At 37.5% G+C, this 25,279-nt stretch overlaps 1 protein-coding gene across 10 annotated transcripts in view; it reads right to left on the minus strand.

Moving 5' to 3' along the window:
* Positions 1 to 25,279, minus strand: part of SHANK2 (SH3 and multiple ankyrin repeat domains 2) — a 655,745-nt gene that overhangs the window by 58,854 nt on the left and 571,612 nt on the right. The gene's annotated exons all lie outside the window — the stretch shown is intronic.

Raw genomic sequence — 25,279 nt, forward strand, 5'->3', positions numbered from 1 at the left:
AATGTATGGGGCAGATCTATATGCACATCTCTATGCATGCGATATCAGATATGCCCCACTACTAAAGCGAACAGGGAAGATCCTGTGGCTGGGTGAGTTCTGTACATCCATCAGAGCCCTTGTAGCCACAAGGGATAGCTGGATCAGGGCAATGGTCTTCCTAGAAAAGGAATCACAGTTAACTTCTCTACCTGAAAAGAAAATTGTCATAGAAAAGTAGATTCTTAGGTCACTGAGAAGGCTCAAGAGCTACTGCCAACATTGTGGAACTGGACAATGCAATGGATCACTAGCAAATACTAGTATCTGCATTCTTTATTCTATATTTTTTGTTTGCTTGCTTTTAAAAAATATTAAAATTATAAGTTTTATACTCAATTTATCAGTAATCCAAATTCTCTTTTTCAAACAATGACTAAACCTTTTTGGTTTGCAGTAAAACATTTTCATATTTGACATTTGGGTATGCTGATATCCACCACCACCAAGAGGGAAGATTTCATATTATGCTGCCCTGGGCTCCTACTGGGAGAAAGGGTGGGATATAAATCAAATCAAATCAAATCAAAAAATAAATATTATGCCTCTCTAGCCCTGTAAATGATGCCACAAAACCTTTTGGGATCAATTGAGAAAGATTCTGAAGATGGGAAGTATTCAATGTCTGTAAAATAATGTAATATTCCACATAAAAATCATCACTTTTATAAATGAACACACGCGTAACCATATACCTAGCCAGACAATGAGAACTACAGGGAAAGAATGAATAGGCTTTGACAGATACAAGAAACAGCATGGACATATTCACTCTGAACATGATAAAAACCATGCTTACCACCACTATTTTGCAAGACTGTATTAGAAGTCTGATCCAAGCACAAGATCTGACTACAATATCAATTTGCAAGTATTTTCTAACACAATCTGATATCGCCACCACATATTACGTTAGTGGGAAACTCTATCTTTTGTTGATCTTATTAATGTCAGCTCATTTCTCCTTGCCCTATAGTTTCTTCCAGTCAAATGGCAGGTATTGCAACCCTTTCTAATAATAGACAAGGATAGCTGAAACAAGTTGGAATGCAGAGGCGGAAGCTGGGTTTGGTATATTACTGCAAAGACTGAAGAGGTACCTTAATTGAGATGAAATTGTAACAGCAGTTCTGGCAGCATTGCATAGGTGCCTACAGACTTTGAATTTTGTGCTGGTTTTAAAAATCCAGCATACTGAAGTAGTAAAATGGAATCCAGTAAACACCAAAAAATTAAATGCATTAAATTGAGAGGGGAAATCCAGACTTCCCAACCATAGTTATATTATAAAGTCACTGAATAATAATTTAAAACTGCAGCATATTTGCCACATTCTGAATATCCCCTCACCAATTCCATCATACTTTTAGAGTGATGGAATACAAATAAATAGAGCCCAGTGTGGCATAGTGGTTAGAGAGTTGGACTACGACCTGGGAGACCAGGGTTTGAATCCCCACATAGCCATGAAGCTCACTGGGTGACCTTGGGCCAGTCACTGCCTCTCAGCCTCAGAGGAAGGCAATGGTAAACCCCCTCTGAATACCGCTTACCATGAAAACCCTATTCATAGGGTTGCCATAAGTTGGAATTAAAGGCAGTCCATTAAAAAAAACAACACAAATAAATACATTTTCATTATATTGTATATCTAAGATGAAAAAGTCCTCAGGGTGTTTGTTGAATTCTATGTATTTCCCTTCTCAAACATATTAATAAAAAGCTAATTTTCAAAGAGCTGTGTAGCCTTTTTCTATTTAGGACTTTGAAAATGATGCTGGAACCTTAACAAAGGCTGTCAAACTGGACTTGTCTGTCAGACTTGCTAGTGACATTTCCCCCTTGCTTTTTCAATATTATGTAACTCTGTAAGAATGTGTATTCTTGCATCATTGAGAATGACTCTTACATGCTTCAGTTTGAAACATTTATTTATAAAGGTATCTATAATGTGTTAAACAAAAAATAAAATAAAAATAAAACAGGCACAGATGGGGCGCAAGTGGTATGGGGGCGTGAAAGGTCACCCCTGACAGACAGGGTGCATTTGAGCTTATGGTCGAGATAGCACACCCATGGAAGTGTTCTTAATAAGAGCACATCTAGATACAGTTTGTCTCTGAAGACAAATATTTGAACCATATGTTACACCTGCAAAGTGCCTGCATCAGGGGTTAGCCCACACTATCCGCATTTCATCATTAGCCTTGTCACTTAGCAAAAAGCAGCCACAAGCAAATCTTTCACTAAGAAGCATATTATGGCTGGTTTGTACTGCAACAAAATGCTTCTGGCTCTCAAGTTTTCTTCCATCTGAAATAGTAGGGTTGGGATGGGGTGGGGTGGAAGAGATGGCCCGCATGGCCCACAGACAGTTTTGATGTATCCACAAACGCAGATTTAGGCATGGGTTTGACAAATATTCTCTCACAACTCTTTAGGAAAGTTAGCTCAAAAGTAGAACTGGAAAGTGAAGCAGGAGCTATGCTATACCAGAACAGTGTAGCAACCACAACCCATTTTGCTAGCGAAAACAGAATCTTTAAACAATGAACTAGAGTACCACACAGAAGTCACTCTGTATTCCTCACAGGCATCTAGATGTTTTTGAGTCCCACATAGAGGCAGTCCTAACAATAACAATAATCCTCTCCAACCCCATGTGTATTATTGTGTGCTATATTCACTCTGGTTCCACTCAGACCACTCTAGCATCAGTAAATGAGGTGGCCTAAAGGGAGAGGAGAGATTTTCACATCATCTGTGATGCAAAGCTGTTTTTCATATATTGTGGCACAGTATCCAACAGCCTGTTATGACTCTTAAATTCTGAGGAGTTCTGGCTGCAAAGAAGGTGGTCACTTTGATCTGTAAAGCATCTGTGATATTATTAGGGATAGTTTCTCCTATAAATAATATTTCTTTACTGCAGGAAGTGATTCATATACAAATAAACACACTGCTGTTTTCCACTCTTTCTAAATCTCCAAACTCCCTCATGGGATAACAATGGTACTTGGCAAACCATCAGTTCAACAAGAAAGGAGCTTTTGAAAGTTTAGTTCATGTGCCTAGATAGGTCTGCTGGTACATTTCTGTACAAGTCACAAATGCTGCAATACAGTCCTGGAATGTTGCTTATTACACAGCCCAGCCAAGATATGCTGTTTCCACCAAATAGACTAGAGATTTGTCCAGTCAGAACCACTGAGGATAATAATTATTATGACTGAAAAAGGCACTTACAGGCTAATCCCAACACCTCAGGCCAGCATGCCAGAAACACCAGGCAAAGACTGATCGAACACAATTTCTGAGGCGAATATTGCCAAGACCCACATACTTACCAAGAACTCCAGATTGCTTGCTCAGAGGGAATGGGGGGAGCAGGGGATAATGGAAAAAGAAAACTCAAAAAACAACTATGTCCAGAAATGATTTGTATTTGTAAGAAAAGCAATGGATGTCTGGCACAGTGTAAAAAAATGCTCTTATGAAGCTGAAGTGAAAGAACAGAAGCAAATGTTCTTCAAATACCAGCAGCACATATTGTTAACAATGCAAATATAAACTACAAAATGTAAGACTAATCTAGTCAGCCAGAATACAATGTTAGCCAAATGTAGAAATGGTCAGGTTCTGCCACTCATGGCCTTATGGCTAAGAATTAAAAGGACAGGCACATTAAAAAAACACTGTTAAAAATACTATCACTAGTGTGATAAATTATTTTTTCTTCCCTCCCCCCTTTGCCTGACGCATGGGCATGGGCAATGAGGCCCTTTCTGTTATGGCTCTCTGCATTCGGCCACTGCGACGAGGCAGTGTGGCTTGTGGTGTTTCTTGAGAGTCATTAATCCCGTCATCCCCTGGTAAGTATCCAGTGGGCATTGCCACTGCATCCTCACCAGTCCACGTTGAGGCACTGGTTAACTCAACATGAGGGGTAGCTCTTTGGGAGATACGTGTTTCAAGGACCTGTGTCCTTGGTTGTTTGAGGAAAGCTAAAATCTCAGACAGGTAGTTATGGATGGCTCTTGTGGATGTAGCCACAATGCCTAGCTGCAACTCCATCCGGCCCATAGACTGTGACATGAGACCCATGGACTGTGCATGCTCTCTCTTGATATTTTCCAGCAGCTGCACAATCCTACTATTGGTTTCCATCAATAATCTCTCTCCCTCTGTCAACTGAGTTTGCCCCCTCCAACCCCGATCCCTAGGGACAGGCTGAACACCATGGTGCTCTTCGTTCATTTCATCATTTCCCTCCACAGGAGAGTCACTTTCATATTGGGGAGTCCTACTAAGAGACTGATCCCCAGGAGATTGTATGTCCATTGTACACTGTGGAGTCCGCTCTGGTGTTGGAAATCCCTCAAAATCTTCCCCAAGATTGCTGTGCGTTTCAGATGATGACAATGGCCATGGCCAACTCTCTGTAGTTCTGGCTGGTGAATCTTCATCAGAAGCTGGTACTGAGGATTCTTGTTCTTCTGCAGGTGTGGATGGTGAACTTCCTCTCTGGTGTCTGGGTTGTCCCGAAGATCCAGGAACCTCCCCATCTTGCTCCCCAGTGACATCTGGCAATCAAATAGAGGAGCAACAACCACTGTATCTGAGGCCAGGAAGATGGAGGAATCTATACACATTGGACAACACACAGAAAGAAGGCAGTTGGGAAACCAGAGTGTTTGTGTTTGGGCAAACAGTAGGGCGGGATTAGAATTTAGAGAGTGAAAAGTGCAGGTGCCAGTTGAAATTATTACTTCATAAAATGCACGCTGTTTTGCACCTATAACACATACAACTGTACTGGATCCCAAGGCACAACTTTCAATACACCTTATTGTGATTGTGACAGTAAATGTCTGTGAACCTATCAAAAAGCTCACCTATGCATTGTAGTGATGTCACAGTCAGAAATCTCTGTGATGAACTTTGAGTCAATTGTCCAAGCGACCTGAGCTTCCTGTGGTGTCAGATGTGCTCCACCACTGGCTTGTGTGGCAACCTTTGAAGCACTGCTTGCTATCTTCTCTTTTGTCCGGCGTTTCATCTCACCCCTAAACTCCTTCCAGAATTATTGCCACAAAATCTGAGTGACAGTCAATCAAATTTATCCTGCGAACAATGTCTCTTAGGTTTTCTGTATACATTTCTTTCCTTTTTGTTATTGCTAAAATTGAAAGTAATTATACACAAGGACATTGTTCACCAGGATCTTTATTTGAAGATAATACTGGCCTTGTGCTTGCCCTGCTGACTCCTCGCCTGAGTACTTTTATAAAGGGTAATATAAAACGTGTACAATGAAAGGTTAAGCAGTAAATAAGGGCATTTATCCATGTATGTGATTTAAATTCAAATCTGCTCCCCAAACACTTAAAAATAATTATATATTGCATGCACTTTCTAACTAGGCAGTTACTGTCTGTATTTCTATATATTATGCAGGTTAATGAGGAATGAGAAAATGTCCTAAACTGGGGAAAAAATAAAGTAAGCCTTCTGCCTCTGGGACAATTTACCCATTTATATTTATCTGAGATGTCCACTGGAATGATCATAATAATCACTGCTTCAAAATACATTTCCCACTCATAGGCTTTATGTATGAACAACATAATTCTCGTCTACCTATTAAACAAAAGTAACTACTACTGATCATTCCTGGTGAACTGGTTGCTCTGTGTAGTTGGTGCTAGATAATTTGCACCTACTTTGCAGAATCTCAAATGGAATTTGTATTTTGTTAAGTATAGCTCCTGCTCATTGACACACACCACATGCTGCTCTTATGAACTTAATTTTGGAGTTGTATATTTGCACCAGAGGGGCATGGGTGTATGTATGTGTCAGATTATAATAATTTTCTTATATTGATTATTCCTTGAGATCATCCCTCTTATTTAGGGTGGGGATAGGAATGTTGGGGGTGAGACAACCACAGTCTCTCTTACCACCCAGATCGTGAAGCCCTCTAACCGTATAGTCATCTGAAGGGCCTAGTAAATTTCATTATTCAATATAACAAGATTTAATCTCAATGTTAATTATGATGTGAGTACTACTATTTTCTCCATCTAGTAATTAAAGTATTCACATTCAAAGTATTCACATTGTGTTTGTGTTTGATTAGACTGTCCAGTTGCATGTTTATGGAAAGTGAGGATGACACTGTGTTTATATAAGATGCATGAGTTCCTTATGAAAATGGATGTGGGAACAGAGTGGCATGCAAGTCTTGGATCTTTCACTACATGGATATTTTGAAAAGGGGCTTCATGAGACAGTTTAAATGTAATATTTGCTGCTTTTGCATTTTAATTGCCACCTTTGCTCCACCAGCCCAGCAACAGCTGCGACCAGTGATTCCAAAATCCCTTAGGTAAAGCTACAGTGTAGTACCAGAAAATTCACTTCCCAAAATTCTCTGCTAAGGTACACATATAAAACTGGGATGTTTTAACCAAGTGAGCAACTATCAGTTTCAAAATTCTGACTGATCTTCTAGAGGAGGCATGGCCAACTGAGGCTCATGAGCAAGACGTGGCCCAAGAAATAGTTTTATCTGCTTTGCTCCCTACCAACTTTTAATCAGTAACAGCATTTTATATAAAAAGGAAATGGTTTTTTAAAAGGTTGTGTGAGAGGCCTTCTACCTTGTTAGGTTTTGAATGTAATAGCCCCAGTCATGATTCAAAACACATGCACCGTAACTATGAAATCTTTACTGCTAGGTCATGCTGAATACAAAATCTGACTAGCTGTGAGAAGGTCCAACTGGACAACAAAAATACTGCAGTATCTGGAGAACAGAGTGGCCCTTCACAATATAGAAGTTGGCCACCCCATTCTAGAGCAGAGATTTTATTATTTGTATGCCATTGGTCATATGAAGTCAGACACTTTTCATATTTGAAAACCCTCTCTTTCTGGCATTTATAACAGAACTAAATGGAAGATAGTAGAACTGGTAAAATAAGCTGAAAAAATAAACATATCCCTCCAACTGATATATAAATAAAATTATATTTTGGTGTAGTTTGTTATTTATGTCTATTGTTCATTTGCCATTTGCTGGTGAATCCAGTTTCTCAACTTTAAAAAATGTGTTACTGCTCAGAAATATCTTATTTGATGTAATGTCTTCCTATGTAAATAATGTCAGCCTCCAAATCAGAGAGAAGACACAATATTATAAGGCATGGGTGGCCAATCACACAAATAACAAACAGAGTAAACAGTTTATAAATAATCAATGGACTTAAATTCCAACACTACTGTTGAATACTTATGAATCATTAATATATTCAAAGATGCTAAAATGGATTGTTAAAGTGGCCATTAAGAAAGAAGGGGCTAAATCAAGAGGCAACATTCATAACAAATACTTCAAGCACCTCTAATAACTAGGATTTGCAGCCTTTATTTAATATTATGGGGCACAGATAACAAAAATAGTTTTGCAGGCATGACCTTAAGCTGAGTTTCATTCCATGTAGAGCAATTGTGGCAACTTGGGATAATGACTGACATCACCGTGTTGAATGCATCAGACTATGCTTGAGAGATTCTTTTCTTGCTGTCTACAAGTTGGCCTGATAAAATCCAGGATTTGAACTTGTTAAGATGATGGTACCAGCTATTATGTTGGTGGTGTGAAACAAGTGCATTTGGTAGAATGGAGGCAATGGAAATTTGGTGTGCCTAGAAATTGTGCTGTTCAACAGCAGGACTGGATGATCAAATGGCTTGCTCTTCTGGGCCATGTGACTAGAAAGATTAAAATAAAGTCAACCTCTTTCCTGAATGAGGTGCCTTGCTCTCACATTGTTGCCTGATTCTTCACCAGGAGCATAAAATAAGCATACTTCAAGAATAAACATGTAAATAAAGTATATATTCTGGTTTTTTCTCTTCAGATTTGGTTTCACCAAAGGGGAACAAATGCTAACTTGTGACCACATTCAATGGGATGTAAAAAAAATAATAATGAAAAGAATATGAAGCAATTATTCATGTCCAGTACAGATGCAACACTGTTGATCTCTTAATTATGGTTAAGATATTGGGAGCAAGCTGTGGGCACATGGCATCACTCAGGTGTGAAACTCCCCCTCTCTTACCTTGTCAGCTTTACCCATGGTTTAGTGTTACATCTGCACAGATGCTAACCATGATTAATCCTGGTTTCAAAACCTGATTAATGCTAACTGGAGTTAAGCTTTTAACTATGGTTAGCATCACTGCAGATTACTTATTTGTTATTCTTGAAATTAGTTGACTTTCTGTAGGAAAACATGCCTAAGGTGACATACTATATAAAAAAATGAATACAAAACATAAGACTCTAAAATGAATTAAAATTAGAAACAAACTAATCAAAGCAGATGCAATGTTAAAACACATTTAAAGCTGGGGGGGGAGGAGGAAATCATGCCTGAGACAAAAGGAAAGAGAGGTTAGATTCACACCTGCTGTTATACACATGGAAGGGATCCTTCCATTCATGGAAGTCACTTCCAGCAGAGGCTTCCATTCTGCAAGCTAAATGCTCCCATGGGTGGAAGTGGGAAGGCAGCATTTGCAGATTCCCCTTCCCCCTGCAGCCCCTGGACCCACCTCCATGCTGTTCTGGAGAATCTAGATTTTTGGGAGGCATAGGGGGCTGCAGGAGGAAAGCTATAAAAATCATTGCCTCCCTTCCATCTATGGGAGCATACAGTTTGCATAATTCTGCTCTGTGCAAACCTGTATCCCAATGTATGTGTGCATGACCAACTCCCACTCTCTCAATCACAGTTAGGAAATCAGCAGTATCATGTCTATACTCTGCATCAGACTCCCATCACCCTCACTCATTATGTCTACCTTACTGATCAATCTTTTTTCAGCAGCTGATAACTCCATAGTCTGTTCCTAGATATACAGTGAATTCTAGGACATGTGGATTCATGGCTTCCTAAACTATGGGTTCATCAATATGTCTTGGTTTCATTTTGTTCTGACATGCCTACCAGAGTTCTAAACTAGAAAGATGTATTTGAAACCAGATGGGGAAAGAGAAAGAGAGAGGACTGTGCCAATGATCTGGTAATTTTGGACCCAGTGCTCTTTTAATTTTTCATTCCATAGTGTTACTGTTTTTTGAATTAAAAACAAGAAATCCAAACAGCGTATTTAGGTTCTTTTCAGCATCTCGTTATGACATTATTTTATTTGGTAACCAACTGGATTTTTAAAGTGCTGTGTGCAAAGAGGCAGTGTTAGACTTCTCACAGTCCGTCTTCTGTGTGATCAGATGCCTCCTTCATTTCTGACAAAGTAAATGATTAGTTATGCACCTGGACATATTGTTCCGACACCTTCATGTGCATGATCCATCTCATGATATCCTGATTCGGTGACCTGAATCAAAAGATGTAACTTCTTCTGTTGAGGAGAGTGACAGCCTTGACATATATTTTATGCATGTATTCATTTTTCGTAGTTTGCCCATTTCCTGCCCTGAAGAGTAAACTGGGTGTGCTGGACAGAATGTCTGGCAAATGTTGCCAGAAGTCAGGACTACACCAGCTCCATAGATGCTTGAGTAGAATCATGGTGTTGGAGTACTGCTGGCTCCTTGCATCATCAAAGTCACTGTCACGCTCACATGGTTATCGTGCTTCTAGTTTCTTAGTAAATGCAGGACACCATTTACAGTTTATTTTTTTGTTTAAAATCCACAGAAAAAACAGCAAGGACACCTAGCTGCAGAAAGTCTATGGAAAGAGCACAGACTACAGTACGTTTGATAATAATCAGAGGTTTTAGCTACAAGAAACATACTTAATTTGATTCACTGAAAATAGTTGACTCTTTATGCCCATGTTGAGTCTTACCTGCCACTTGTATTGGCAAGCTGATCCCTCCCCTGAGAAGTGCTGTTCTCAAAGTGTCCTTCCTTTTGAGATCCCACCAGATTTTTCATCTCCACTACTGGATTGCTTTCTTTTCCTTATATAGTCTTTCCTTTCCCCCCATATGAACAGCTGGATTGTAGAAGTGGGTATGATCTTCTTGCTCCCATATAGTTGGAGAGTTCTTTGGGTACAACAAATACAGCTAGAAATACAACAGCCACAGCAGCACACTTGAGAAACTTCTTAGAGCCTTGAATAGTTCCTTGTCATTTAGACCCATCTTTGCAGCATGCTGATTCTTCTTACACTGTTCAAGCTGCTCTAGATAGGATGAAAGTTTCTGAACACCTAAGACAGATACAGATAGAAACTGTGCCATGCACAATAAGTTACATAAAACTGAGTGCAATATCCATTGCACCTTCGTATTGTGGCTTCAGCCACATTATTATCTTCATAAATGAACCATGACCACTATTTTTCATGTGTATTGTTCATTTTCCCAGTACATCCATCTAAAACACTAATGAATGCTCCATTTATGCACATTTTTTTCCTCTGTGCTATCTTTATAAATCTTTATAAAAGTAGAAGTGAAGGAATCTAGACATGTTAATTTACCCCATCACAAGACATACAAGAGACAACCTAAATCTTTTCAGGTTTGCTGAACACATGGCTTGGGAGCCTTTCACAAGATAAAAGAAGCGTTGTAAAAATACTACCATACAGTAGTGCAAAAATGCATATTCTGTAAGAAAGTGTGTGAATCTGCATTCTGATGTCTCATGTCAGTGTAAGTTTGCAAACTTTGAAGCAGATTTTTTATTAGTACAACTGAAATGTGCTTTCTACGTCCCCAGCACAACTTAAAGAAAAAAAAACTGTTCCATATTATCCACTATGTGTGGATAAGCCAATCTTTAAAAAATACACAAAACCAAAAAGTAACTGCCTATATGTTGGAACATAAGTAAATATTGGAACTAAGTGTACATTTAAAAGTCACCTGCAAATTCTGTGCATATTTAGTTACCTGTGGCTTATAAAACCACTCCCTTTTTGACAGACATTTCATATGCCAAGCAGTAAAGAGGGGCATGTACATCTCAGAACTAAGCCATCTCTAAATAGGTTTAGAAGGGAGGAAAGGAAGGACAGAATGGAAGGGAAAGAGAAAAGGGCACAGGATGAATGATGAAGAAAAATGTGGCCTATTCCAACCAAAATGTAGCCTATTCCAACCAAAGTTAAGCATTTGAAAGTCCAATTTATTTCAGCTGGAGAAACATATAACCCAAACAAATGCATGCTTATTTGGAAGTAAGCACTGCTTAATTTACTTGGGCTTACTCCCAGGAAAGTGTGCATAGGGCCATTTTCAATACACATTTAAGTCTCCCAATGAAAACAATAGGACATAAACAGCTTTACTATGGCTGGTTGTATCTATTACATTTTTTAAGGAAATTTTAAATTTATGATGATTTTAATATTGTCGTTATTTTTTTAATTTGTCATTAAGGAGTAGGAAACTTCAGAGATCTTTCACAATACTGAAACATTTCCATGTTAGCAATTTCAATAATCTGAATAAAGTTTCAGGATTAGCCAAACAAGTAAGTGAAACATTGCAACTTGTATTGTTACTTTGGAATGATTATGGCTGGAATCCAAAGACACCTTGTGTTGTTGTAACTGAAGTGTTTCCATACACATGTGAGACTGTGGAGTTTTGCTTCTAGCTGCAGCTATACATGCTATGTTGGATGCTGCACTGGAAAGTCTTCTAGTCCTCAAAAAAGGCTTCTTAGCGGTTCACTGGGGGCTGCTGTAAAGTGTGAAAACCTAAAGTCTTAGTGCATACATGGAAACAATGCAGAAGTTTTGAATTTCAACCCAATATAGTCATCTATGTTCTTAAGAGCTAGATATAAAAGTGACAGCTTAAAATGGAAGCCCACTTTATTTGAAATAGCTTTTTTTTGCTGTTCGGTACAGGTTTATTCCAAGTCTATTCCAGAGTAAGTTATTTCCTTCCTTCCTTCCTTCCATCCATCCATCCATCCATCCATCCATCCATCCATCCATCCATCCATCCATCCATCCATCCATCCATCCATCCATCCATCCATCCATCCAAAGTGAGACAGTTTCCCAATGCAAAATGGAAATAATATGACATGTATTAGACATGACAAATCTTAAACAAAAGATTTAAATTATGGTGTAGTTTGAAAATTATCAAAAAGGGCTCTATAGCTTGATCTATATAACTCAGTAAAGCTTGAACACTTGCGTATCACCCATAGGGTTCCAACTGACTCAATCCAAGTGTTCAATTTCAGATGGATTATGGGTCAGCTTGCTAATTACATTTACTTATCAGAAATAAATGTTGATATCATTTTGGTTTGCGGCTAATTTATTTAACATTTGTAAACCTTTTATCGATGCCCCAAATGCAAGATATTAGTTTACATGACATTTTAAGTTGCATTTTATATGACACAAATTTGCTCCATATGTGAAATTTATAACATAAAAATGTTATCTCAGTGGAGTCTGAGCTTTTGTATGTAGATATTGTTCATTTAAAAAAAATGAAATGTGGAATCAAGATAAAATTAACTCTGGAATCAAACGAGATGATTCAAATTCAGACATCACATGATGTGATGTCTGAATTGACAAAACGTGGTCAGCCAGCAAACCAAATTGGAAAGCGTGGTTTGAACTGGGTTTGTAAGCCATGGTTTCTGCTATTATAGTATAGCATGATGGAAGGCTGTGCCTAGGGATGTGCACAGCCCAGGGAAAATCAATTATGTGCCCTCCCAATGACATTTTTATACAAGTGAAATATGCCTCCAAAACTAAACCAAGAAGTGGATGAACCTATAATTTTATTTATTAAATTTATATCCTGTCCTTCCTCCCAAAGGAATCCAAGTTGGCATAAAATATCTGGAAGAGGCCAAAGAGGCAGTGTGATGTAGTAGTCAGAGTGTCAGACTAGGACCTGGAGTATCCAGATTCAAATCTCCACTTGGGCAGGAAACTCACTGGGTGTCTTTGGGCCAGTCCCTACTGCTCAACATAACTTGTCTAAAATGCTATTCTCCCATCTTTTCACACATTCATTATTCATACATTATAAATTTAAAATGTAGCCTTAAAAACACTTACAACACACTAGATTTTAGTAAGGAATTTCTCATCACCACTATCACAAAAAAAAAACCCCAAAACCCAGAAAAGAGTAGACAGTGCAATAGAAATAATTTTCATTGTAAACTAACTTCAGAGTGCAGATTGTTTAGTACGCTGTTCTTCATCCTTGGGTCTCCACATGTTGTTGGACTACAACTCCCATCATCCCTGACCACTGGTTAAGTAGGCTGAGTGTGATGCGAGTTGTATTCTAACAACATCTGGGGACCCAAGGTTGAAGAACACTGGTTTAGTATAATGTCATTTCTTTAGGATTATTTGCAATGACCTTTGGCTTTAAGCAAGTAAGTATTACTGAACTACTGTAGCCGAATTCAGGATATGGAACTCTTGTTTTACACAGCTGGATGTGGTTGCCCCATATTCTTGCAGTTCAACTTGTGATAAGTAGGGTAAAAGGAATAAAACACTTCCCCCACCACCCCAAGAGAGAGGAAACTGACTTTTCATTGGGAGAGACACTTTACCTTTTGAAATAGTTTATTCTCCTATCTTCTGCAATGTCAGTGGCTGCCTTTTGAGGGCAGATGTACTGTTACCCCCATGCCTGTCTTTCCTGGGGCCACAAAAGGGTGATTGAATAATGGCTTCCACCCAGCCACTGGCCAGCTATTGGTTGGCATTTGGGACCTGCTGTCACTGATGTTGTGTTAAGGCATGGTCTCCCCCAAAGTGTGAGGCCCAGGCAGATTCCCCTATTCTCCCCCCTCCCAAACAGCCCTGGCATTATGTAGGAATTGACAAACCATAGTTATGGATGCTGTTCTGCCTCTGAATGCTGGGAGAGCTGAGCAAACAAAAGCGGACAAGAAGCTCTAACTCATGCTTTGTCGTTACATTTGGAAGCTCAACAGTTTGAATTCTAAACTGTTATTAGTGCAAAGCATTGGTGTGATGTCTAAATCAAATTGTAGCATGACTGAAGTTAAGATAGTGTACAGTATTGCTAAATCATGCAATCATAAGCCCAACATAAGTAGCTGACAATTTTAGATTAAGCAAGAGGCCATATACACTGTATCATCTGTTTAGGAGAACTGTAAAAAAATAGTGCATTTCAGACTATCATTGTACAGAACAGAAAAAATGTATTTAAATTAATATTAAAAAAAATTAATCCTGTTGGTTAGCAACATCTACAAATATCACACACTACCTTTAATATTATTTAGCAGAGCTGCAAATTAAAAATATCTGGAAAATATTATGTGTGCTTCAGTAGCCAAGTTTCATCCCAATGCATGAAAGTTCATATTTACATATCATATAATTAAAAAACAAGAGATGCTTTGGGGAATGTTGGATTTATACAGTTGCCATTTTTCAAGAATATTTATTAGTAAAACTGCTTAAGACTCAGGGAACATTAAGGGTGAGTTACTTGATATTCATTTGAATAGTATCCAGAGATCCATGAATCGCTTTGCTGGCCAAATATAAGATTGCATGATCCTTGGGCATATATACTAATATGGCTGCTGTTGCTATTCTACTGGAAAGTTTTATGAACATAGTGGTCCCCCCAATCCCATCCTTACTTTCTGTAATGTCAACTGCATTAAAAATGTCTGCTAAGGTTAACAAGATAACATCAGAATAACATTATTCTTGTTATCTAATGCTAGATTACATCTTACTTCATCGCGTGCAGTGGCAACCCAGATTCCCAGACATAAATGAAAAAAACCTGATGTGTGAATGTTGCAACAGATGTAATATGTTTGTACTCTTATAATGCAAAAAAAAAAATTGCACTGCAGAAGCCACAGTTATTTTATAAACACAGTATTTATTTTTCAGGCAAAAATTAAAAGCTTTTCCATTCTGAAAACATGGTGGGTTTTCAGAATTGAGAAAATAAGTGGCAACTAAATATGCTGGGTTTGAGCCAGCAATTGAAGAGATGGAATATAGAGATGGAGAATCAATTTTCTAAACAGTATATTTATAGTGCAATTCTGCAAATATTTGAACTGACTTGTAGAATGAAGCAAGGCAAATAAAAACAAACTACAGGATGCCTAGAGTAATTTGTTTCACAGTTTTAATCAGGAATTAACATGAAATTACTAACAAAAATAATGTGAAATGGCAAGAAAGGGGCTTTTAAAAAAAAGAAAGAAGAGAGAATGAAGAAAGATAGAGGAGTATGTTGTCCACCTCTCAGCTTTGAATAAGGCATACTGACGTTTATGGAACACAGCACCTGAAAGACAAAGAGATGAAAAGCTTTGAAAATGAATTCTGCATGCAACCCGTATATTCTGAAAATCTTAAAAAGACATAAACAAACCTTAAAAGACATAATAAAGCGTTACTACTTTTTCAGCCAACACTGTCAAGAATTTTTGCTCAAAAATGTCACACAAAATGGCCATAGTAATATGATTCTCTTGAACACTTACGAGTCCATTGTTCTATTTTCTCCAGCAATATTTTCCTCACTGGGATGGCAAAATCACCCTCAATTACTTTTCTATAGTGAAGAAAGACAATGAAGTACTTTACGTTTGGGGATGTATGACTTGTTATAACTGTATTAATATTTTGCTCATAACAGACAGCAAGAACAATTGGCAACATGGACACTTAAAACCCCCACATGTATTAATGACTGCAAACATTTTCAGAAGCATTATTGATTTTCACCATCTGATCATGAAATCAGGCTGGATGATTCAGAAATATTCAGCACCTGAGAAAATACTGAGAATTCCCAGAAAGCATGGCATAAATTTGGAAAAAAATACCCCTTGTATTTCTTTCCTCAATAGCTCTCTTGTAGCCACTTGACAGATAATGTTACTGACATATTTTAGAAAAGGAGTAAAATCTGATTCTTTGCTAAACTCAAATAAATCTGGCTTGACCTCATTGGGATAAATTAACAATTCTTTAGTAAATTTACTCAGAGAAGACAGAACAGAACAGACATGTTTAAAAGATGTATAAGTGTATATTCAGTACATCTCCATCATAAATTAATACTGCATACCCTGTAGTTGTAATCTTAACTTAGTTTAATATTTGGGGTCACCAATTAATACTTACACAAATATCTTTCAGACGTCCCATGTTATATGAGTAACTTCAGGAATATCCATATCTTCAATTGTAAGGTATCCGATGGCTTAAAGACTTCTGTCCAAAACATCTTCCAAAATCATCCACGGATTTGAAGGTGTGAACTCTATAGAGCTGGTACAGTATCTGCTTTTCCTATTTTTCTGTTGTGAAAGTCCTGTGATCTATACCATAGAGCTGAAATACCTATAACTACAGTGTGCAGCCTTTTCACACATGAGGCTACTTTTCAGTCCCAGTTATGTTTAGAATTCAAGCACTGGATTTAATTTATGTCTTAACTGTGTCAAATACCATTATTTCACACTTTTACTAAAAGTAACTATTCTCTTTTTTGAATTTCATTGACACTTTTTTCTAATACCGTTATTACATTTTCTATTGGGTTTGTTGCATTTCATATTTAATGCGCTATGATGTAATCTGATGTTTCTATATATGTAAGTGATACCGTGATCATTCTTCTGGAATTAATATTGATATCCTCAGGGGAAAGGTCAACAGAAATAGAGAAAGGCAAAATGATTGCTGTTTCAGAATTAAAAATTTTGGCTACCGCCAATCTAGCATTTTTTAAAAGAATAATACAAATGTGTATTCAGTTACACATATCACATATCGATTTAACATTTTGGAAGAGCTTGTTAATGGAGAACTGAACAATACCCAGGTTAGAAACAGTGCAGCTATAAACATGTAGCTAGCTTAAAGTTTCATTTAAGATCTCAAATTTGCTAGAATAAAATTTGGTACCGATGAAGTAACCTTAGAAATAATAAAAAACCCATTAAAGATATTCAAGAGCAGTTATGCATAAAGAACTCTACAAATTCTATAACTATCTGGTATTCACCTAAGTTACGCAAGCCCTCATTGTCGCATGATTTCTTTTAAAAATCTTTAGATAAACTGATTTATTTTGTCACTGTTGTTTCATGTTTTAAAAATAAATTAATATCCTGGAATTCTTCCATTTAAAAATTCTAGTCATATTTGCACTAGTACATTGATGAATAATTACATTAGTAGCTGTTTAGGTTTTTTAAAAAAATATTATTATTATCATTCAGTTGTGATTTGTTGGCCATCTCATTAATACATACCCTGATAAAGAATTTTGTTTTCACTCAGATGTGCATATGGAATTAATCATTCATTTCAAAAGATCCACATATGCATTCCTTTGTGCATTTAGACTGGGTCTGTCCTCTGAAACAAATGAGGAAACCCTTAAAGAGATTGGGAGTCCTCATACATACATGACTTAACAATGCCTCTAAGTGATCTTTGGATTAAGGCAAAGATGTATAGACACTATACAGAGGAAGCATACTGATATGCAATATATCATTTTCAACTTGTGTGAGATACGCAACATACACAAAGGTTTTATGTGAATTATGCCAAAATATCTCTTTTATTTATGTCATTTTGCTCTTTTAAAGATTTTTTCTAGCACTGCTCTAGCCCCTTTGCTTAGCTGTGGCTATTACAAAAAATTGCCTACAAATTAGATTAATTTATTAATACATTCAATTGCGTATTCTTCTTTGTGTCAATGATGTATTAATTTTTCAAAATATTGTCAACAAAAGAAAAAAGCCAGTTTCCAAGTCGACAAAACATGCATTTTAGATGAATGGCTCCATTCTGAGTTTGATAAAGATGATGAAAGGAAACACATTAATGTAACAGTGCAATCCTATACATGTCTATTCAAAAGTAAGTTCCATTGAGTTAAATAGAGCTTACAGTGTTAAGTGGGTCTACAATTGCAAGCTAAAAGGATTTATTACCATTTGAGAAATTTTTGTTTAGTAATACTTTCAGAAGAAAAGTTAAACGAAATGCAAAACACAACATCTGATTTTAATCTTGTAAGGACCTCTAGTTATTAATTATATAGCTAAACAACAGCCCTGATCCAGTGGCTCCACTGTATATACTGGATTCTGATTCAGAATAAGGGGCTCCTTATTCCTTCCCGTATAATAGAAAACTCCCTATGTAAGAAGCCCCTCTCTCCCCATTTCATTCAAAGAGTTCATATGGAGCTATGCCTGCCATCAGACTGAATGAGATGGCCTCTGCCTATACAGACTTCCATGCAAAGGTCAATGGAATTTTGCATAATCCTGTACATGTATGGGTCTGCTTTACAGGAAAGAAATGTGTTTTAAGGTACGTGTAGATGTGGCAGGGACAAATTCTTGGCTCTTTGGCATGAATAAATTACTTTCTGCATCAACATATATATCTTTCAAAATGGATATTTTAGAGTGTGTACTGCATATATACACTAATACTATAATATGTGAAGAAGACCTAGGTGTGCATGGGTAAACACTTCAAGAGCTTTATCAAGGACATTTACATTTTGCTTCAGCAAAACAAAAATAAGCAAACAAACACACATTATACTTATTGGATAACTTATCTACACTACAAAGTCTCCAAGTCACTGAGGCTCACAGCTAGTTAACAAGTTTTATTCTATAGTCTGAGTGGCAGTGCTGTAGCTGTAATTGGACCTCTTGGCCACTGTTAATATGATCAACAAAAGAAAGAGAAAGAGAGCTGGGAAAAGATTAATGTATCAAACAAAAACAAAATTAAGAAAATTTAATTTCAGCCACTTTACTTCACTATTGTAAGATAGTATCAAGGTTAATGCTTCACACAACTCTGTAATCTATACATGACTTATCTTTAATTTCTCCTACCTCTATGACAACTAAAAAAATAGTAGTGTGCTGTGCAATCATATACACACAAAAAACCAACTTCCCTGCCTTGAAGAAAGCAGGTGACATACAAAGGGTGAGGTAGTAAAGGGATGCAACTAAATATATGCATCCTTTATATACATATATTTATTTATATTTAATATTACTATAAAATGTCAACAATCCCCATCTGTCCTTTCACTTAGCAATCAGTCATTGCAAGTTGTGCAATAGGCTCAGTAGGCATTGCAGCAGAGGTGAGTCTCAAGGAGATAAAGGAGAGGAGAGTTGTGACCTTATGGATCAGTTCAGGGAGGGCATTCCATGCATACGGGACAGTGTGGAAGATGCTAAGTTAAACCTGAAATTATGCAGAGCAGCAGTTCTCCAGGTAAAGACTCAAGGTGTGTGTGAGGTGCCTATTTTTGAGACAGAGGCAGTGTGGTTCTATAAGTAATAACTGGCTACTAAGCAGGCAAGAGAAATAAGAGATGCTGAACTACACCAAACTCCAGTTACTTGCCACTGATGTTCATAGGGCTGCTTCATTTATGAGTTTCCCACATGAAGGGAAACTCACTGTAGAAAAAGATGTGTACACCCACATACATCATTGAGCATGAAAACTGCGCAAGTGTCTATTTTGCCTTGGATACTCATATTTAGAAGCTGCAGCAGGTGGTTCCAAATATAGGTAACTACAGCAGAACAGACATACAACATAAGATGTGTGCACATACTTTTATCCTATGTGGGGAAAATGCCATGTATGAAACAGCCCTAAGTGATTGACAGCACAGTAACCTTGAAGTAATGACTGGGGAACGACTGGGAAAGGATCTTAAACATATAAAGGGAGAGGGAGCGGGGATGAAGGAGGCAAGACAAAAGAAAGAAATGGGATCATTTATTTCAAACATGAAGGAAATTAGTTATTTTATGTGCTTTCATTATTCATTATCTAAATAACTAAAACATCTTCATAAATATTTTATGACTGACAAACTGGACCATTTACAACTATGTATTCTTCTTTAATATGAAAAAAGATAGAAAAAAACAAATTAAAGAGACAAAATGCTTCCCCTTACCCTTCTTCTTCCGTACTGAAGCTTGAAAATAGAAAGGGAATGAAATCAAATCAAATCTGAAGAGGTCATTCTGCAATGTTTAATCCCTGCTTGAGTCTCCTGCAGCAACACTGATTATACTCAGCGATATACCTGTCCTTTTTCAAATGTCCCTAAGCATTATCAACTCTGGCACAGGCTCTGATAAAGTTTAAACTTTAACTCTAAAATGTATGTTGTAAAAGGTGGGATACCTTGGCTAAGCCTAAAAGCAAGATCTAGTCACAAAATTTAAATAGCATGATTCGGATTTTTGAAAATATTAGTGTGATCTGGGGAAAATATTTTAACAAAGCTGAAATTTAAAGGGCAATTAATCGTGACCACTTGTTCAGCCATCAGAGAGCCAGTATGGTGTAGTGGTTAAGGTGTTGGACTATGACCTGGGAGACCAGGGTTCAAATCCTCACATAGCCATGAAGCTCACTGGGTGACCTTGGGCCAGTCATTACCTCCCGAGCCTCATGAAAACCCTATTCATAGGGTCGCCATAAGTCGGAACCGACTTGAAGGCAGTATATTTACATTTATTTTTTTCAGCCATTACTTCCTGATAAATCTTTCTGCAGATTCTATAGGGGGTACACATGAATTAGACAGTGTGTAACAGTGAATGGGAAACAGCCATGTAATATCATAGGGGCAGAGGACACAAACCAGCATCCAAAGAATCATTAAATTAGTTCCATGAGCCAATAGATGTTTCCTCAAAAACAGCCCTAATATGCAAAATAGCAAACTGGTTTTGAAACAGAGGAGAGTTTGAAAAACATTTTTTGTTGTTCAAATAAAAAATATAAGGAATTCCACTGGACTACCACAAACTCCTAGCTTTTTAGGTTCCAGGCATAGTTACAATAGCGGTGCCTGCAGGTAGGTGACAAATATTGTTGGACATATATAAGAAGAGATCAATGCTGGAATGAAGTATTCACCCCCGACTTTTGTTGCTTTCAGGGTGGGGCAGGATGAAAACTATTCCGGAAGATTGGAATCAAAGAACATTTGGGTGAGAGTGGGCTTATCATCAAGCTGAGGTGGCAGGGGATACTTTTTAAAAACCATAAAAAGCTTTGCCAATGTTTCAAGTGACAGTTTGGCTGTCCTCAGCAGTTAAGTGCCATTCTTTTGCAATTTTGGATAAAATGCCCCCCGGGAATTACATGATGTCATGATGTTTTCTTGTTCCCAGAGGTATTCTTGGGGGTGGGGGTATGGCTGCTGCTGCTGCTGAGGGCAACCAAGCCATGATTGGTCCCAAAGCTTTTTTTTTTAAAAAAGTTATTTTTATTGTTAAAAAAAAAATGGCAACTTCATCTTTAAAGTAAGCCCACATCCACCCAAAAGTTTTTTGATGTCACCTACCCATCCAAAAAGTCACTAACATCCTCCCACCACTTTCAAGAGGAATGAATGGCCATGTAAAAGCAGGGAGGGAGGTGTCGGTCCAGCTACGGAAGAAACAGCAAAAAAAAAAAAGGAAGAGAAAATCAGTAAGAAGAGGCATAAATACAAGTACCCTATGAATGATAAATACAGAGCATGTGCTTTACATGCAGAAGGTCCCAGATTTAATCCTTGGTTCCACTGGACAGGATGGAGAAAGATTTCTATCTGAAATCATGAAAGGTTGCTGCTAGTCATTGTAGGCAATTTTGAGGTAGATGGACAAGTACTGTTATTACATTCCTATGGCAGCTTCCTAGAAGTCTGTCCTGTCTACGTTATTATATTAGCAAAATAAAGAGCTAAATAATAAAATATTATGAAAGCACTTAAACTAGGAAATAAAATGTTTATATACAGAATATATATAGTTCATAGGACTATTTTGTTTGGTTAGGATTCATTGATAAAAGGAACTTGACACTTAAGTTTGGTTAAGGTATAAGAAAGAATAATGCAAAAGAACTAACCATATACATATTGGATCAATTTCTGTAGTTAAAAGAATATTAAAGTATTATCAGATTACAAACAGTTTAAAACAGTATAGTAAGCTCGAACTCTTGGAATATCACAATCGTCTACAACTCCCTGCTAATTAGTATTAGTGCCAGGTTCAGGCTAAGCCAAACTATGGTTTAGCAAGATCACACAAATGTGCGGGCTACATGACAGGAGTTCGCAGCCACTTTGCTGTTCCCTGGTGTTTTTTTACTCCTAAGGTAAGGTTTAGCTTAATGTGAAACTGGCCTCATGGTTAATCTCACTAACCAAAGCTCTAGTCAAGAATAAACCTTGGCTACAGCTCTTGGTTAGGCCTTCGGTGACATGCAAACCATGCCATTGTGTTACATGAGTTTGGTATTCTAAATATTTTTGCAATTCAATACCAGTTACATATAGGCAAATGCAGTAATCTTGCTCAACTCCAAAACCTTAAAAGCTCCTAGTGCCAGAAACAAATTGCATAGAATCAGCCACATGAATCCTTGTACCAGACCACCTTTACAGCCTGTGGCACTGTGTTGAAGCTTTCTCTGTGGCAGCCCCTAAATTATGGCAGTCCCTCCTCACAGAAGTGTGTCTAGCATCATCACTGTGCAGGTTCTGGCATATGTTGAAGACATGCCTCTTTACTATGGCCTTTGACATCTGCAAAGTCATGTTCCACTCCATAGTATGTGCAACATGAAAGTCTGCATACTCTTACCAACAGCAGGTGGCCTCCTAAAAGACGCCATGACACCTATATATATATTAGTACATACCTTATTATCCTGATTCTAAATTAATATTGTATTTTATGTTGTAATTTGCCTTGGGTTGAAGGGCAGGTAAGAAATCAAATCAACTACTACTACTACTACTACTACTACTGTCATGAGTATAAAGTTATTTTCCATTCTGTATTCTGTGCAATATGAAAGCTTTCATACTATTATGAACAGAAGGTGGTCTACTAAAACACACCATTGCACCTACAGCCTGGTCCTATGCAAGCTTACTCAGAAACATATACAAATGACATTGGTGGTATTTACTCCCAAGTGTGCATAGGATTATATCAGAGCTTGGAAAAGTTACTTTTTTGAACTGCAACTCCCATCAGCCCAATCCAGTGGCCATGCTGGCTGGGGCTGATGGGAGTTGTAGTTTAAAAAAGTAACTTTTCCAAGTTCTGGATTATATATATAGCAGCACTGGTAGGCATGCAAGGATACCGTATGTATTGTGTGTTCTTTCCCTACATGATCAGGGCTTGTTCTCTTCAATACAATTAGTGAAAATTTCTCACTTGCAATTAGTATGTGATTTAAGTAAATGGGGCAGTTTCTACTCATACTAAGCCTCCTGTATGCATGCATGTACTTTGGATCTCTCTAGCTGTTAGACAAGATTACATCATAGCAAAATAATTTATTTTATATAAAATTTTATATAATAAATTACTGAAGGAAAAACAAAGCCCAATGTCATCAGGAAGAAATTTTCTTTATGACCAACTCCTATATGATTATCTATGCCTTCCTCTGAAATCTTTCAGTGATAGCCACCTCAGAAACAAAATATTGACTATCTGTAACCACTAGCTAAGAGCTTTTATTTATTTATTTATTTACATTTATACCCCACCTTTCTTTTCATGATAGAAACCCACGAAGGCTTACATATGGTTTCCAGGCGGTCTTCCATCCAGGCACTGACCAGACCTGACCCTGCTTAGCTTCAGTAGGGTGCTGGCCTCATGTGCCTTCAGACCATAGCCTTGGTGTCAATCAGGACAAATGTGATCTAACTAGGATATACACATGGACAGAGTAATTACCAGGCTGGCTTATTTAAATTATCAAAATGTGCAGCAATTGATTGTTCACATAGCTGTTTTTATACATTTTAGCATTCTGCTCACGAACTATTTTGAAAATACAGAAAACAGATTTTCCTAGAGCCACACCTCGACCATCCTGCTGAGCTTATTTCATTTCCCAAAGAAATCACACAGCCCCAAAGTAATGGCAATTACTTTCTAACTTCAAAATTAAAAACAGATCCTCTATGATGATCCATATCAAACATTATACATTTATTTATTTATAATAATCCTACTTTACAGCCCCAAGAACTTATAAAACATTTGCACAATATAATCATACATTGTGCCCATATGGTAGCAGAATTGTTCAGGCATTTCCTGATCTCATCCTTGGGCTTTCCTGATGTCATCCTTTCACCATTGTCTACTAGGCAACAATTCCTTTGAGGCAAGGGAGTGGGGCTGAGCAGCTGGACTTGCTTAGCCCATGACAGAAGCAAGTCTTCCTTTATTGGTAGTTGTTAGGCATTAGCTTCCACTGATGACCTTTGATGCCAGTGAGTGGAACTGAGCAGCTGTGATTCACTCAGCCCTTGATGAAGGTAAGGCTTCCGTTGATGGCAGTTGCTTTCAATTTATAGACCAAGAAGAAATGCCATTGCTTTGGGATTGCATGATGTTCTTGGGGAAAAAATGAGTTCAGCAGGAAGGTTCAGGTGTTGCCCAAGACCTTTTGCTGCATCTCAAAATACTTCATGAGTAGGATGCTAAGACCTATAAAGGCAGCAATGTGAGGAGTCAATTAGTACTACACATTTTGATAGTTTAAATAGGTCACCCTGGTGATTACTCTCTCTGCTCAGGTGTAACTTCTAGTTAGCTTACACTGTCTAGATAGAAGAAAAATCCCCTATTTAACCTACTTTGCCTAGAAGATCATTGTTTTTATGGTTCATAAGGGAGCGCTTCCCATTTTTCCATGATGAATGAAAAAGGGCTATGCTATGATACAAAGACCTGTTAAGAAGGATAACTTCACAAAATCCCAAGCAAGTGACAGGAAAATTAAAGGCTGGCAAAATTTAAAACACACTCATGTAAAATACCCCTGTATGTCCCAACTAATTTCCAAAAACTAAACAGTTTTTATTGTAACTGGCTTATTGTGCTATTTAAACAAGAAATGGCATAAAGGTAAAGCATCTTTCTGAAGAAAAATGTTAATAATTCACAGACAATGAATATCTAAATTTGAACAACAAAGGTAATGTAAGCTGTTCATTTGAGATTTTGTAAGTCATGTTTCAGTTTGCTTTGAATGTAATGATTTAATATAGAGAAACCTTGATTTCTTTTTATAGATTTAAATCTAAATGAGTGTTTACCTCTCAGAAT

Source organism: Rhineura floridana, chromosome 2, assembly GCF_030035675.1.
Source record: "Rhineura floridana isolate rRhiFlo1 chromosome 2, rRhiFlo1.hap2, whole genome shotgun sequence".
In the NCBI taxonomy this organism is placed as follows: Eukaryota; Metazoa; Chordata; class Lepidosauria; order Squamata; family Rhineuridae; genus Rhineura; species Rhineura floridana.